Source organism: Aquila chrysaetos, chromosome 17 (genome assembly GCF_900496995.4).
Source record: "Aquila chrysaetos chrysaetos chromosome 17, bAquChr1.4, whole genome shotgun sequence".
NCBI classification, from domain to species: domain Eukaryota; kingdom Metazoa; phylum Chordata; class Aves; order Accipitriformes; family Accipitridae; genus Aquila; species Aquila chrysaetos.
The window spans coordinates 26442312-26459269 of record NC_044020.1 but is presented as its reverse complement, the minus strand read 5'-3'; the positions used below and the strand labels follow the sequence as shown (position 1 = coordinate 26459269).

The following is a 16958-nucleotide window of genomic DNA, read 5'->3' as shown; positions in this document are numbered from 1 at the left end:
GGAGTGACGCGGTGACTCATGCCGTACGTGACACCCAAAGCCAAGCTGCATGTGGCATAAATGACAGCAGAACAGGCCCTGTAGTGTTTTGGGCTTCATGAGCTGGGGGAGCCTGACAGCTTTCTCTAAGGCTAATTCAGCAGTTTCCTTCCAAACTGTCAAGTCTACGTTTGTATCTACAACTCTCCATTTCCAAGGCTTATGATGGGGTATTTTAGGTGTCTGTAGGAGGCTGCATGGAATAGAAATCCTTTTGCATCTGTGGTTCCTTGGGGCTAGTGTTTTCCTACCTTTCTCTCTTCTTTTGTTTTCAGTGTGGTCTAGTTACCACTCTCAAGATCTGAGACTTCAGCTGTAGTAATGTTGTCTCTAACTGGAATCATGAAGCTTTTGATTTAGATTTGTCAGCATGTGTGTAACTAAATTGGATGTACTAAACGTGTTCATCTTACCATTTCACAGTTCATTGTCCTTAAGCACTCACTCAAAACTAGAGTGTCTTGAAACAAGGTTACCTGCTTCCATACTGCTCCATTTCAGTCTCTTTTTGGCATGGCATCAGGACAAACGAACCTGAGATGTTTATCTCTTTTCATTTGCCTTTTTCCACCACTCCTAGGTGCAAAGGAGGAATGAGAGCAGAAGGCAGTCAGCACGGCTGTAGATGAAAAGGCAGGATACCAGCCTTCTCCTAGCCTTTTCCTATTTGCTTTCCGCAAAGGAAACATTTTTTTTTCCATCACTTTTTCACTCCTTCAGAAACAACAAGCAAACAAGAATAGCGGCTATTGGATTTTATTGGCTGATGGTTTGGTGGGGTTTTGGGGGGGGGCAACTTTTGTCATCTTCCTGTGTTTCAAAGCACTAGCTCTCCAGGGTAGTGTATTCAGGAATCTTGTATTCAAACCTTACCTCTTTAATGCAACCCCTACTTGCCTGTTAGTTGGGGTGACAGAGGTATTTCTGTTCTGTGTTCAGTGTAATGGGTCTAGAGCTGCCTTTGCAAGGTTAGAGAATAGCACGTTTTGTCCAAAGTTTCCGTGGAAATGTCTACATGGAAGTCCTGCTTTATATTTGCACACTACAAAGAAACACTGAAAAAGTTGTGTCTTGTTCTTATTTGCTACCATTTGTTTAGATTTCCTGTCAAACACCTCACGTAGTAACTTTAGAAAAAAAGACTCAAGCATTTGAGAGTACAGATGATAGGCATGAAACCCTGATTTCATTGAGATCAATGCAAAAACTTCCTTTGACTTCTGCAGTTAGGAACTTGCATCAAAAATGTGGTATCAATTAGAAACAACTGTGTCCTCTTTACCACCTTACAGTTCTTAACATTACATCTCAACCCAATGTCTAATGCAATTGAATCTAACGTTAACCTGAATTAAACTATTTTATTGAGTTATGTTGGACTTTAAAAAGCCTTCTAGATCCAATTCTTGCTTTGGATTTAGATACTAAACAAACTATTTCCATTTTTTTTCCCCTGTAGCCTGGAAAGAAAAAAAAGGTTCCAGTTATCTTGATATACTTGCATATCGAATAGCTCAGTTATTTACATAAAGAAGTTTCTTCAAAAGGAAACTGTGAGCTCTGGAGCTACTTTTCCACCCTGTGTTACAATAAATCTTCCAACTATTCAATAACTTTAAGGTGTTGCTCCTACAGGAATATAAAGTGCACATATTCTAAGAAAGCGTAGCAAAATAAATCTGACTAATCCAGTGACACTGTATTTCTTGAAATATTTTCCATTTTGCTTTATATGGCAAGATGAAAGAAAATTATATACTAGGTGCTCCCTAAACAGAATTGTTCGTGAACATAGTTTAAATGCCTCAAATCCACACACACATTCAACACATCAGTCAAATGTCAAAACAGCTTAATTGCTTTTTTCACAGCTTTGATCATACTTGTGTTTTATTGGACTGTTCACATTTTCTGTTATAATCACTTGTTATCTTTCCATACAGTTCTAACAAGTACCATCTTCATCAAGATTTGTCATTCAACTTCCCTATTTCATCTTTAATCTGCTAAATGAGCATTTCCTTCCTTTAGAAAAACAAATAAATCAAAAGGGTCAACTTGCTTTTGTGTCCTGAAACAAAGCTCTTTTTGTTTTATTACTGCCCTGTCATTTATTATCCACAGCATGTTTGATATTTGTGATCATGATTTTTACATGGAATAAATTACATGTGCATCCTGATGAATAAAACCCCTGTTATTGTGCAGTTAATAATGCTGGTTGCAAACTTTGTTAATGTCTTACAAATATTTTCAGTAATAACACATCATGCTTTATTTATATTTCCTAGGGGTCTAGAGAGAAAGCTGTCCTTTAAGGACTTGGCAGTATATAAAGGGGCATGATTGGTGTTATCCAAAGAGATTTGTAGACTTAAGTCCTCCTGCTCTCAATTAAAAGGTATGACATAATTCTTTGTTCAACTTGCCTCCTGTTTATGGTATTTACATGAAACATAGCACATTGTTTAAAGCGAACACTATAATTATGTATGCTTCACCAAGTCAGAGCACAATAGTGTATGTGCAGTGTTCAAGATGTGGTTTGCTCTTTAGATGCATTATAACCTATTTGGCATGTTTTTTCCCAGTGTATATACTAATGGCCAATAATGGCCCTGATCCAGGAAAGCTTTTAAGCATGCACCTAACTTTAAGCAGGTGATTGGATCCCTGAAACTTGCTGTTCTTTGCTGGTTTGTGCTTGAAATAAACACTTTGCCGCTCGCTGCCTCAAACCTCCTCTTTCCTGACCTGATCCTCCCTGCTCGTAGGGACCAGGTCCAGCCGAGCACTTCTCCGCGTTGGGTCCTCGGTCCCCGGCATCGGGGAGCTGTTGGCGATGCGCTCCAGAAACCTCCCGCGCTGCTTGTGTCCTGCTGCGCTGCCTTTCAGCGAGACCGGGGAGGTTCAAGCCTCTTGTAAGGACCAGGGCACGTGAATGGGAGGCTCCTTCTTCCAGTAGTCCGAAAACGGCTGCTTCTTGAGCAGGCAGACCACAGCGAACACCCACCACCACATCTCCACGCGCTCCTGCTGCTTTCTCACGTGCTGAGCGACTCTCCCTCCCCAGCTTCCCAGCCTGGCCTTCCTAAAGAGCCCGTATCCAGCTATTGCCGCGCTCCCAGCTATTGCTATTTGAGCTACCCCACTGCGTCTTTGTGATCCCAGTGAGACTGCAGCCCCGCAATGGCACACAGCTCCAGTTCCTCCTGTTCTTTCCCAGTGCCGCGTGTGTCAGTGCATGGGCAGTAGCCATAGACTATCAATAGAGTTTGCTCTTAGCATGGTTGCAGATATATATACGCACATAAATATATGTGTTTATACATATAAAAAGATCTATGCGTTGATTTATCAAAGTGATTTTTCTGTTAGATTCCTGTATCGGCTTTCTTCCTGCTAGTTGAAAATGGTGCTTGATAGGGCCTAGAGCCTGAACTAGAAATTTAAACTAGATTAGAGGGTCATTCAAGAATAACCACTTAATGGCAGGGTTCCAAGGTAGGAGACCACTTAGCAAAATTAATCCAAGATACAATACCTCAGTTAAGGTAATACCACAGTTGCTTACCTTTGCACTGCTTTCTTCTTATATTCTAGTTAAGCAAAGAAATTTGTCAATTAAAAAAACAAGGGTCCCCAGCAAGTACTGGTGTCATGTTCTTTTCATATGAATATACTCTGATTTTTGTCTTTTATGAATGCAGTGTATCCAATTCTGAAAACTTTTTCTCAGGCCTGAGGTTATGTTCTCAGGATGTTGGACGTGATGATCCTTATAAGTCCCTTCCAACTTGAGAGATTCTATGATACATCCCTCAGGGTTTTGTGTGTACTATATGGAGTCTGTTTATCTGTTCAGTGCTTCACATTTTTTTAAATCCTTATGGGCTTGGTAATTTTTGCCTGCCTTATTTACTTTTTCTTCCTGAGTGGAGAATGGAGGTTTAATACCTGTGATCCCTTTCGTGATGCAGAAGCAGCAATACTTGCATTGCATGATGGTCATGACCTGCTGCTTGCCCCTGGCTATAGCTGGCAAGGATCAGTGATCAGTTGCTCACTTGACTCTTCCCGCTGATTTTCTTTAGTTAGTTTTCTATTTCCTCAAAGTTCAGAGGTCACAGCATTTTGGGGGGAAACTTTTCCCTATTTGTAATTGTCTCTGTGTGATTCTCTGTGACTAAAATGCCCAGTGGATGAAGGAGAGCATGAGCCCATTTTGTGTTGTGTGTTACTTAGCTAGGTAGTGAGCCAAATATGTTGTTCAATGTGAGACAAGTTATGGAAGGAGAAGGCAAAAGAGGACGACCAAAGTCAGGAAATCTCAGATGCAAAGAGCTTTTCTCCCAGATGCATCTTTACTTCACCAGACAGTTTTACCTTTAAACTTAAACTGCTCGAGTAGTCAGTGCAGGAATTCACCTGGTTAGATATGAGGTTTGTAAGCTTGGTGTGAGCTCAGGCTCAGGTCACTGTCAGTCAACTGAGTTATAAAATAAAGAAACCTTCTATGCTTTTAAATCGAGGCCCATGATAAATACGGTTTTAAACATGACACTTTAATATGATCAAATCCTATAGTTGGGTGTTTATAGCAGCACTGAAGAGACAGTCTTCTGATTTTAATAAAACTAAGTGCTAAGTGCCCGTTTCAACATCCTGATGTGGGTTATAAACATGCACGTAAGGCCTTGCACTTGGAAACTGTCCGCATGACAAGCGGGGGTAGTCCATTGTTTGCTGTGGTTTTTTCCTATGAGTTCCCAGCAGAAAGGAAAGTTAACTTTATGGAATATTTTTCTTTACGTTTGCTGGTTTTCATAATGGCAGGACTCGCCCCCAAAATATTAGAAATCTACAACTTGGATTCTTTCGACTCCTGGGTCTGTAGGAAATGGGACGGGTATTCCCTTTCAGATCCTCTTTATTAGTATTCTGCCTCTGTCTGGAAGTTGTGCATGTGTTTACACAGTACTAACCTAGGGTACTTGAAGTCTGAAAGTCTGAACTACTGCAAATACAACTTCTATCCTGAAAAACACCTTTATAAACTAAATGTTCCTTAGGGCAACAGCTGATTTTTTTATTTTTTTTTTTTTTTAATTCTCTATGAAAACACCTACATCAGTATATAACTTGACGAGTTAGAGCAGTGGAAGAGTGAAGAATGGCTACAGAGCGTCCACTTGAAAGTTTCATGAGATATTTGGCATTTCACAAACTGGTACCTACACTTTACTTTTGGCTTTCTTGCCATGCTGTCTGAAACAAACAGCCCAGCTAAAACAAATGTGGGGTTTTTGTCTGTCTGGTTTGGGTTTTTTTTAGGATTGAAGTGTATATAGTGGTATCTTCCTTGGGATGATATAAATGATAGTATAAGGATGTGACTGAGGCAAGCTTTACAAATTAAAACAATCTCTTTTATTAAATCCCAATCAATGTAGCTGGAAAAAACTCAACAGATACACTTTCAGACATACAAGTGCTTTTCCAGGTCTGAGGACATAAGAGCCCCTATACCTTAAGTACACAAAAGCATAAAATCTGTTATGTTGGAAAAGAAGTTACTGTGCTCTGGTTCAAAAAAAAAAAAAAGTGTTCATAAGCTCAGTTCTACTCTCTGTAACTGTACTGCGGCTGTCCTAGAAGTTCAGGTACTCGGATGCATTGAACTGGGTTCCTACGCAAGGACATCCCGTTCCTCCGCTCAGCGGGATGCAGTATGGAGATGCTGCTCCTTAGGATCCTGGAAATAGAGGCCCCGAGACATGGAATCATTTTAAAAATGCACACTTGACGTTTGTTACTATGGTAGGGTGGATTTTTCGTAAGGCTATCTTTATATTGCTAAACTTCTTTGACCTATAGGCTTGGAAACGGAGGCCTCTGCATCCAGTCGATACGGGAAAGCAGTACCAATGCAGTTACCATTGTGGTGGTGTTTTTTTCACAGTATGGCTGATTATCTGCTGTAATTCATCCTGCAAGGTTACACAACCTCTTTCCAGGTGAAGACAAGCCCCCATTTTGGAAAAAAACCCTTTCTCTTTCTGTTTAGGCAGCCACATGGAGGCAGCAGTGGAAATTGCGTCTGACAGATGTAAATACAAGGCCATGAAAGCAGGTGTTGGGAGCAGTGTGCCTTTAGGTACAGCCTTCCCTATGGTCCTGGCAGCTCCCCTGAAGCGAAGGCAGTGGCAACAGAATTATTCAGTGTACGAGACGATGATGTCAGTGGAACTAATCTATTTTAGTCTGTTTAATTATTATTTTTAGCTGTCATACAGCAAAACCTTCCAGTATCAAAAACATAAAGGCAGACCAACAAGTTAAACTTTACCTGCTTTTAAATATTTTCTTTAAATATGTAACACTTTCTTTTTAATGTCAGCAATTAAAGAAAGTTGATACATAGACCATATAAAATGTCAGAATGCAGAAGAAGTCAGAGCCCAGAGTAAATCTGAGTTCACAACAGCCTTTGTTCCAAGTACTGAACAGACATGCTGCAAAAAAAAAAAAAAAAAATCAACTATTTCTTGAAGATATCAGCAATACCTAAGCACAAAAGGAAAGAGCTAAAAATGGACTTGTAGTTTTAATTTTCTCCTCCTTAGCTTTTGCCTGTTGCAGACATATCATTTATATTAGTATAAGATTGGATTCTTAGAAATTTAAACGTAGTTAAAAATGACTAGAAGTGATTTATAGCATTGGTCCAGAAGATTTGTTGGTTGTTTTTTGTTTATCCACCTGTTTTCTGACTCCTTGAATAATTTCTCTTTCTTTTATTTAAAAAAAAAAAAAAAAGCCTGCTGTTACTGAAACAAATAGGTACTGTAGAGCACTTGAGTCCCAGTCTTTGTTTTGCTGCCTGCATTAGGTGGGTTTAGGGGCCAGATGCACTGAACTTTGCAACAGACAGTCCTGGGACCATCTGTGCGGAGTTGGGGGGTGTCAAAGAAAGGCTGTTTGTGTAAGTCGTGGGAAACGTAGTGGCCTGCCTGCCAGTGTGCTACATGAATTGAACTAATTGAAGATTATACTCTAGAGCTTGCCGTAGCTGAGTGAGAGGATAATCCTTCATCAGCTGCAGTCGCAGCCAGTAATTGGAGCTTATTACAGGGAGGAGTTCCCCTGCAGTGCTGCAGAAACTGAGAGGCTTTAGTGTTTAATTACTATCTTTCAATAGAGATGGGAGGAAGGAAAAAAAAAAAAAAAAAGGCCAGGGTAAGAAAGTCCGGGAATAAGGGGAGGGGCAGCAAGTGTAATGCAATTTCTGATAGTCTAGGCTAGACATTTAACAAGTGAGAGCGCCTTTTGTGTGAGAGAACAACATTCTGGAATGTATAATGAACCTCTGTTGTTTGTAATTAACCCCCGCATCACCACAAAGTCTTTGTTTGGGATATTGTCTTAAATGGATTGTTTTCCACACTTCTGGTACAGTTGAAAAGACTATAAGGGTCTGATGACTTGCCACATTGATGCCAACCTCGCTTACAAAAAAGGGTTTTTTTAGTTTATTGCAGTCCTGACTGGAGGTGACACTCCCATTTGTCTCCAGCTCCACATTCATATTGGAAACTGATGGAAAAGAATGTAAGGCTATACTCATATACATCCATGTAAAGTTAGTTGAATGATCCTGGACTTCTAGAAGCAAAAAATGTTGGTTATTTAGCTAAACAGAGATGCCACTAGGGTTTTATTACTGGGTTTTGGATTTTCCTGGTATAAAATTCTTCTTTAGGTTAAAATTGGTGTGATGTGATGCATTTGAAGTCCTCATGTGTGCAATTTCTTCCTCTCCAGACAGTTTTCCCTTACCCCAACTCCTTCAATATTGGTACTAAATAAACGAGTCTTAGTCAAGGAACTAAGATTAGCGACTCTGTTCCCTAATAATCTGGATTATGGTTTGTGTAATAGTTTCCAAATGTTCTTGATACTGAAAAACAAGTTAAAGATGCAACTTAAGCAAGGCAATCTAAACCTGTTTCATCAGTTTAAGGGTTGGGGACCTAATGGGCAGATCTGTCCATCTCGCAGGCTTGTGTGTGTTGGTGTGTCTCTTTGCTTGTCGCTGTACTTTGAGAAAATAGTTTTGCTGGGTAATATATAAATAGAACTGGCTGACATCATTCCTGAAATACTCTAGCTCCAGGAATGATATTGTCTCTGCCTGGCTGTATTTGCAAAGCAGATTATATAATTACTGTTATATGAATTAACTGGTTGGTCGTGCTATTCATGGCACTTATGGAGCAGAATGAATAAATAATGTGCAACAGACACCTATCAGGGATTTGCAGCATAGCTGATCTTTAATTAACACAGATTCCTAATGGCCACTTTGATGATTTATAGGATATTTCTGAGATCCTACCCTTCTCTTCCAGCAACACGGACACTTGAGCCCATGCCCACAATGCTGGTCTTCCAGGTGCTGCTGGAGAGCCCACACTGTATCGCAGGTGGGGCATGAGCTCATCGTGACAGTGGCCCAGAAATAGAAATCCTCACCAAAGAAGGGCAACTCCAGCCCTTCTAGGTCAGCCCCTGCCGAGCCTGAGGGCTATCTGCCCAAACAGATATCGTAAAAAGACACAGGCTAACAGCTTCAGGCAACTTACCTTCTACGGAGGGCAAGCAGGACCCAGGCAGGCACGTAGGAGCACTGACCTTTGATGGACATGGAAGGCATTGCTGAGGAGAAACGAGGGCCATGTTACCCGTGCTCTGAACTGGTTTTGATGCAGTTACAGATCTGATTACGTGACGCAGGAGCAAACCAGCTTTCTAAGGGTCATACAGGGCTATGCTCCACCTTGCCCCTCAGTTGCAAGCCACAGAAGAAAGGCAAGGTGGGGCAGAACAACCACAGGTTGAGGCAGAGAAGTGGGTTAAAGTCCAGACAGCACTGCATATAAATAAAGATCATTCCTTTTCAGGTTTTTTCAACCATATTTGTCTGCATGTTGACCACCTAAAGGCAGCTGGCTGGTGACAGAAAGCAAAGGGGGGCACATCCCTGTGGACACAGCAGTGTACTGCACTGTACTGCTGTGATTTATCTGCTGTAGCACTCTTGGAATAGCGGCAATACTGTTATTTTAACACCAGCACAAGATTTTAGAATAGCTCCATTTTCCTTTTGCTGGTGCAAATTGCACAAATGGAAGTTTGTTTCTTTAATGTAAGTCTGCTAAAAAAAAATACAATAGGCTAACATTGTTGTGATGTTACAGAAGCTATAAAGCATGCCTGCTGCTAGAAAAGTATCGCAAACCTCATTATATATGTTTGTCTGTCAACAGATTATTCCTTTTCCGCACATATATAGAATGAGGTAGAGAAGAAGGCGTGTTGGTGGCTCTCTAGTATGTCACAAGCAGACAAGTTCAGAATTAAATACAACTATTAAGTAAAGACAATATCCCTGGAAAAATACATACATCTTTCCAGAGATTACTTCTGAAAATGTGTATTGTGAATATATTTAAGTTTTAAGCTTGCATTCTTTTTTTATTGTGGATTTTCTTTTACTTAGACACACAGCCAAGTACTCAACTGTGTGCCCAAGACAGACCTACAGACTTCATTAGAATGTAAGTATGCATTCAAATTCATTAGGTCTCTAGACTATTCATTAATTATTTTCCTTGTGGCATTAGATAGCTAGCAAATAGCTGGGAAAAGTCACCATGCCATGAAACTCCCCCCCTCCTTTATTTTATAAATAGCTGTCAGGCGGTATGAAAGCTGTCAAAATAATGAAACAGATCAAGAATTCACAGTACAATTTTTTTGTATCAGAAGTAGAAACACAACCAGTGACCTTTTTGAAAAGAAAGAAGCTCTTTATTTGTCCCTTGTTACTGAACACAGGCAACAATAATGACCTGAATGAGACCTACCAAGTGTAAACAGAAAAAAAATGCATAGTGGATTTCTAGTAACAGCCACTCTCTGAATTTTAATTGGAAATTGTTAAATGCAGAGAGTTACCAATTTATTTTAACAAAATAGCATTCACAGACTCTCACTAGTTTCAACCTTGGCACCTGTTGAGTAGCTCTTACTGTGAAACAACTAATTTGGCATCAACACCAATTGAGTAAATATCAGGCCACAACCTCTTTTATCAACTACAAATATCCAAACACATCAGTGTTTGGTACGCAAATACTGTATGTGGTATATCTGGGAGATGCTATTCCTTTGGTACAATAAGGTGGAAGGAAAGGCAAAGATTCATCTCCAATATCTTTTCCCCAGAACCGTAGAACAAACACTGTAATAGGTGTAATTGCTAACTGTCCAAAAGACCAATAGCCCTAAGCTCTGTAGTGGTAATAAGCATAAAGAAAGAAAGATAATCAGAAATGTGACTTAAAATTGATGCTATGAGGAGCACCAAAAAAAAAAAAAAAAAAAAAATTTCAAAAAAAAGTTCCCTGAGTGGCCTGGATTAATCCAGCCTTGGAAAAGCAAGCATGCAGCTAAACCATAACACAGCAAAATTGGTTAGAAAGAATTAGCTAAAAGGAATGTGAGCCATGCTCAAACCAAATAGGCTGGAATAAGGCTAAGCAGAAACCTTCCTGGGTTTGCTAGGAGAGTTGGCCGAGTAGCTGATGGCTCAGATAATTTCTCACTACAATCATTTTGCTGGTCCATCCTCCATCCTTTTCCTCATGCCAGCCAAGAGAAGCTTGAAAAATCTATAGCTATATGTCTGTGTGTGTATGTGACATTTACATATATAATACATGTAACTTCAATAACTTCAGTTTTGGAAACAATTTAATCTGATTATAGCAAAAATAAAGGGTGGAAAAATTAGTCTATTCTCATATCTAAAAAGCATAAATGGCCCTTAAAAAGTATCTACAGATAGCTTGTAAAGGTGCTTATTTTTTCTGTTTAGAGAGAATTAGCCTGTATGCAAATAACATTTTTTTCAAATATATTTATTCTGTTTAACATAGCGTTTGCTTTGCAATTTTTAAATATCTAAATGTTTGGGTTTTTTTTTTCAAAATCCAGGAAACTTGTAATAAGTACATGTTTTATAACTTGCAATGCTTTCTTAGGTTTCAATAGCTTTTAGGAATTGTAAGTTGCTAGATGAACATAAGCACTATTCTAGTTATGAACTATAAGTATAATAAAGAGCAGTAATGATTCTTCTCTTGCTTCAGATAGGCCTGGGACTAGTCTTGTTGGAGCAGTAGTGATTTGTCAGATATGTGGCAATTGCACTATTAAGCTGAGTTACACTCAGGCAACAGCAAATATTCAAACGAAGGGCATAATTACAGTTTGTTCCAGTAAAACTGACTGTTACAGGAAGTAGCAAGGCAGATTAGCTCACAGGCATGGATGTGGTGTATTTGTCCCATCTCTTAAACTTACGTGATAGAAGACAGAAATGTCATTTTTTTTTAAACAATACATATTTTTAATTATGATTTCTAGTTTTTACAGTTGTAGAGAAAGAAGTTGAACCCAATTTTGACTTGTTCCTGAACATACAGATTGTAATCAAAAAAAGCACATAAGATATTTATTTTTACAAATCTAACTATTTTTAGGTCATCATATTTTGAAGACTGACTGGCACTTTCCAGTACATATAGTTGGTAACATCAGAAAACTCTGAGGCCATGTGGAGCCACTTCAAGTCTAAAACGTGCATACTACAGCATCTCAACCAGGATGTTAAATCTTTGTTTACCGGCCTCCTCGTCTTCCTCCTTCATTGCAAGCCTTCGATGTGGCTCCAGAACCAAATTCCTTTCTCTGGACACTCTTCTGTTCCCTTGTTTGTGTTTCTTGCAACTCTCTAGCTGAGAATTGTCTTAAACAGGGCTAATGTTACAAGGTTTTCTTTCATCTTTTTTTTTTTTTTCTTGTAAGTCCTTAAAATTGTCTACTGCACCTTCTTTCAGTACCACAGAAACCGTGTGGTACGTCCTGTTTTTTCACCCATCGTTTGTTTGTTCCCCTGCGTTATGTCACAGCAAACATCTGAACCAGGCTTTACACGTCCAGCTATGGGCTGCTGCTGCTTAAGGTGATTCCATAGCAAACAAAAATAAACAAAAGACCCCCTCAAACCTCGTTTAGTGGTTCATAAGAAGCTTAACTGCTCTTCAGTAATGTCCTCTGATTCATTTCAAAGCTGCAAAAATGCAGTTTAACCTTTCACTGGCAATATAGCTATAGTTATTCTGAGAGATTGTTCCGTTCTACAAATATAGGGCCTTGGTATATAGAGCCCTTCTATATTGAGGAGCCAGTAGGATTCCAGTCCATGAGTAGTGGCCAAAATTTACTACCTATTCATAGGGATCTCTATTGGTCATAAACAAGTTTTCTGCAAGTCAGGAAACATATAAACATAGCATTGCCACTAATGAAATATTGATATATTGGGAGGGGGGGGGATATGTCTTTTGCTATCTGTCAGGCTTAAAAGCAGCAGTGTATAGGATCAGTATGCCCAAATTTATTAGGTGGTTTTAAAAGCTCCCTCCCTCCTGAAATAATTACTAAAATTGCAAGAAAGTCACTGCTCTCTAATAAATGTGTATTTTCTCAGCTATATCCCTGTGACATAATATTTTAAATTAATCTGGCTTATTTAATCCTATAAATTTTCCTGGAACACTGTCTTAATCCTCACATTCCCTTTGGCTTACTGACTTCACAGTCAGAGGTTTCTGTTTATAGTGACTGCCCTGTTAAATGATGTTCAGCTGAGTTTTTGTCCTGCTGGTACTTAACCTGGAAGGGTCAGTAAATTACTTTTACTAGTATCAAGTACTGTCAGAAAAAAAAATTTCAGCCAACCATTAAAAAAAAATTAGGTATTGGGCTACACCTAAAAAATTTTAAATAACTGTATTTTACCAATAGCATACGAGGGGGTGGGATGGAGACGGACACAGATAATTTGATTATAAACGCGTGGTTTTACATGGTAGTTACAACTCTCCGCTATATAAGGTATAGGAACTTTATCTTAGCATTTTGATGTGCAGCTCACTAACATATCTGGAGCAGCCATTTTGAAAGCAATCGCTAACTGCTTGCTGCATTTTCTTAGGAAGTACTAGAATTTCTTGTTTTCCCAACAAGGTAATCTATTTGTATGGTTGAAATTCAATTTTATTTATAACTGATACATCTTTTTAATCTTCCTGCTAGACTTCCTTGGTCACGGGACATGCCACTAGTTAGGCACTGGCTTGGGAACTAAGAGACCAGCAGGCAACTCAGTGCTTGACTGCAGATTTTTTGCTCGATCCTAAGTAAATACATCTAGTGAGTACCACCAAAGGCTTGGGGCAGGATTCAGGTAACATTTCAGGTAACCAGTATTTAGGACTGAGCTCTTTCTTCAAATTCATCCAAATGGCAAAGAGATATTAATTCAGAGCAGGCCAAGCTCACTGACTACTGAAGATTTGCTTGAGCATGGATTGTAGACTTTGGTTGCAGACTTTGGCCCAGTGACACAAAGGAAAATTATACTGAACTTCAGAGGCTTACAGTTTTGACCTCGTTGATTGTTTTGACTGGATAAAAGAATCAAGCATTTGGGATTATGGCACTTAACTCTAAGATTGGTAAAGAATTTATGGCTTATTAACCAATTAAAATTTCTTTAAGCTCTTGCAGTGTCCTAGCATGGCTGGGCTACTCTAAACTCCTAAGGAGACTTAAGCGTTTATAGTGTCTTAGCATAGTTAAGATTTCTTCCCTCATTAAAAAGACTTAACCATGCCAAGGTCCCTTAAATACTTAACAAAGCATATATGCACTGTAGTTGTTCCCGATTTCCTTCTTAATTTCGAAACAAGGAAAATCAATGCAAAGACTTGTGTAATATGAATTTGAGACATCAAGCTTTTACTTGAGAAATTCAAGAAGTGATGTTAGCCTCAAAGTTAGCTCAGGTACAATGACTGCATATAATATTTTTTGTGGAACAGAAACCTTTATCAAGTGTTTCAGGGCATCCCATAAGAGCTAAATATTCTGCATTGATAAATCACCATTGTGTTGAATGACTTAATTTTTTTGATATTTCTGACCATAAAGCCCCTCATTTTTAACTTCGAATTCCACTATTTTGTTTTTCTTGCATTTATATATGTACCTAAATTACTAAAATACTCATTAGTTCATGAACACGTTAATCCTATAGAGTTAAGCATATGCTAACTTTTAGACAGGTCAATAACTATAAAGACTTCGGATGAGAGACCTACGTTAGGACAGACTGCTCAATGGCACTGAGTCCTTTCCCCTCTAGTTTAGGGCATTTTGTTAAGTTAACAATAAAAGTTTATTTTAAATTGTCCATATTGCAAAATCAAAGACTTGATTTTGAGATGCTTAAAGTGGGTAGATCTTCCATGCACTTAGGAGAGAAACAAGAAAAGAATAAAATTAAGACATTACTTGCCTCTAGGAGAGCAAGATTTGTAATTCCTGTACTGTTCTCTGATTTGATTTCTCTTCAAATATTCACTGATTTCAATGCAGGTTGCAGCTAGTAGCAGGTTCACAAACTAGAGGAACTTCCTCATTCTATAACTGTTTTTGTGAATGAAGACCTCTTAGAGTTTCTAGGTGTCCAGTACATGTAAGAATGGAGCAAAACAGGATCCAAAGGAAAGTGGACTTGGAGGGGAGAACAGCAAAGTCTGTGATGAAGGCTCTTGCCCTTTCCATCCGAAATGAAACACCTTGAGTCTTAAAGTAAAATCACATGAAGAACTCAATAAATATATAGATAATATTGATATATGGTAGCATAATGTAGATCAATGATGAAAATGTTAGTTATACGTGTTAATAGGGGGGTGGCTTTGTGGTAACAGTGGTGCAATTTAATGTTGAATTGGTGCCCATTCAGACCTCCCAGTTCATCCATCTATAACTTAATGTATGAAGTGACTACTTTTTTATGAACTTTAAAGATTTTCTTCTCAGGTTGATGTTTCATAAAAATGTTTGCTTGTGCGTTTTGAACTAGCTGAGCAAGGAAGAAAGCCACTTCAAAATATTGTTGAGACTGCTGTGCCTAGCTTATGCTTGACTTTTTCTTTTAAAGCATCAAAATTGACTTGACTAAGAATTCTATTTGTTCAATTAAAAATGCTGATTCTACTCCTAATGGATGAAACTGGTAACAGAAGTGCAGTTACCAGTATGATTCACTGGCAGTTCTTTTGGGTCTTCCAGATGAAAAGATCTATCTATCCTATAATGCAAAGTAACATTGGGATGATTTTTTCTAAAGATGCTCCAATATATGCACACACTACTACAGTTGCTGCAAAATAACAAGCCTGCACCCTTTTCTTTTTATGCAAGATAGCCTTTGTGGGAAGGGAGGAACAATATATTATTTCTAAAGCAGCATATTGTGGATGATGTAGTAAAATAGCTTTTCTTCTTTCTTTGATTTACTATTTCAGGCTTTTTTGTGATGTATGATATTACTTTGAGAAGATAATTTGAAATGTGTTTTCACCCACACAGTCCAAAAGTTTCATACAAATACACATACCCATACACAACTGAGTAACAACATGGGATGACAGTCATAGGTAACAAAGGGTATCCCTCTTCTACAATAGTCATCCTTCCACGGTCCTTCTTAAACTGCTTGGTCTGCCAAGCAGCTTTCTTGTCTTTCATAGGCATTATCTGAGGCTAAAAGCATTCACAAATTTCAGATGCTGAAGTTGAGGTTCCTGAGCTTCAAGAGTTCGTAGCTTTATTATTACACTTTATATGCCTAAGTTGCAATTCTCAATTATCTTAGCTCCAGTTGTGACAGCTCTGCATTTCCTCAGATCATGTTCTTGAATCTCTAGTCAGAAAAGAAGCACTACGTGATTAGGTGTCTAGCTGTGGAAAATATTATTATTATTTTATTTCTACCATATAGGACCTCTACAGCAGAAGCAGATGTAGTTCTTTATCCTCTAATGTCCATCACTTCTACAGCACTTCTCCACAGCAAGTAAACTCTATGGCTCTGCCCTGAACTCAAGGCCTACAAACTACCCCTCTCTGCTCACAATTTTCTGTTACCACAACATACCAGACATCTTCAGTTTCTGAATACTTGTGGGTGATGCTAAAGCATGCAGGGATATATCCCAGCTGTCCTAATGCCATCCAAAGTTGAATGTGAATAAGCACTGATATGTGGTACACTGTCTGTCTTTAATGCCTCAGCAGGATGCTCATCTTTTATTTGTGGCAGAATGAAACAGCTGTGAATCTATCAGAGGAGCATTTTGTCCTTGCACAAGTCTTCATGATGGGCAGTCACTTGGAGCAGTGCTGTGAAGCTTTGAATCTGGAGTAAACAAGGCTAATGTGATTCATGCTGTAATCGTACCTCTCTTTAAATGCACATGACATATCTGTAGGATGCATACAAGGAGAAAACATAATGCGTTTATATAACTTTTCAGTTTGACCAGCAATGGTTCCAGAATTTCCACATACAAAAACAAGTTTTCATGAACTCGTGTAGAAACTTACCCCAAACCTCTTGAACCACAGCATTTATTGTAAATACCTGAGCTGGTACAGAAATGAGCCATGATAGCTACTTAGAAGATGGTTCTCACAGTCTTCGCCAGATCCGCAACTAGTTCATTTGTTGCTTGCAGGTCAACGGTTGGGCTGATGGTAGCTAGATGTTTGTGACACTCTGACAACAAAAGCTTTTTATTTGCATGAGATGCCTTTGTAAAATAACAGAGTAATGCTCTGGACTCAGTTGGAGTGCTTGTGTCTGTACGTTGCCCCTGTGAAGAAACCAGAGGTTATTAACCACAACAGGTACTAAAAAGCATAATGACTGTGCT

At 38.9% G+C, this 16958-nt stretch overlaps 1 long non-coding RNA gene across 1 annotated transcript in view; it reads left to right on the top strand.

The window, feature by feature from the left end:
- LOC115352833 overlaps nucleotides 1-12734 on the top strand; it is a 57783-nt gene extending 45049 nt beyond the window's left edge. Inside the window, exons 2-3 of the long non-coding RNA XR_003927279.2 lie at nucleotides 9602-9659; nucleotides 11649-12734. This is a non-coding gene — a long non-coding RNA (uncharacterized LOC115352833). The remainder of the gene's footprint in view (nucleotides 1-9601; nucleotides 9660-11648) is intronic.
- Nucleotides 12735-16958: the final 4224 nt, after the last annotated feature.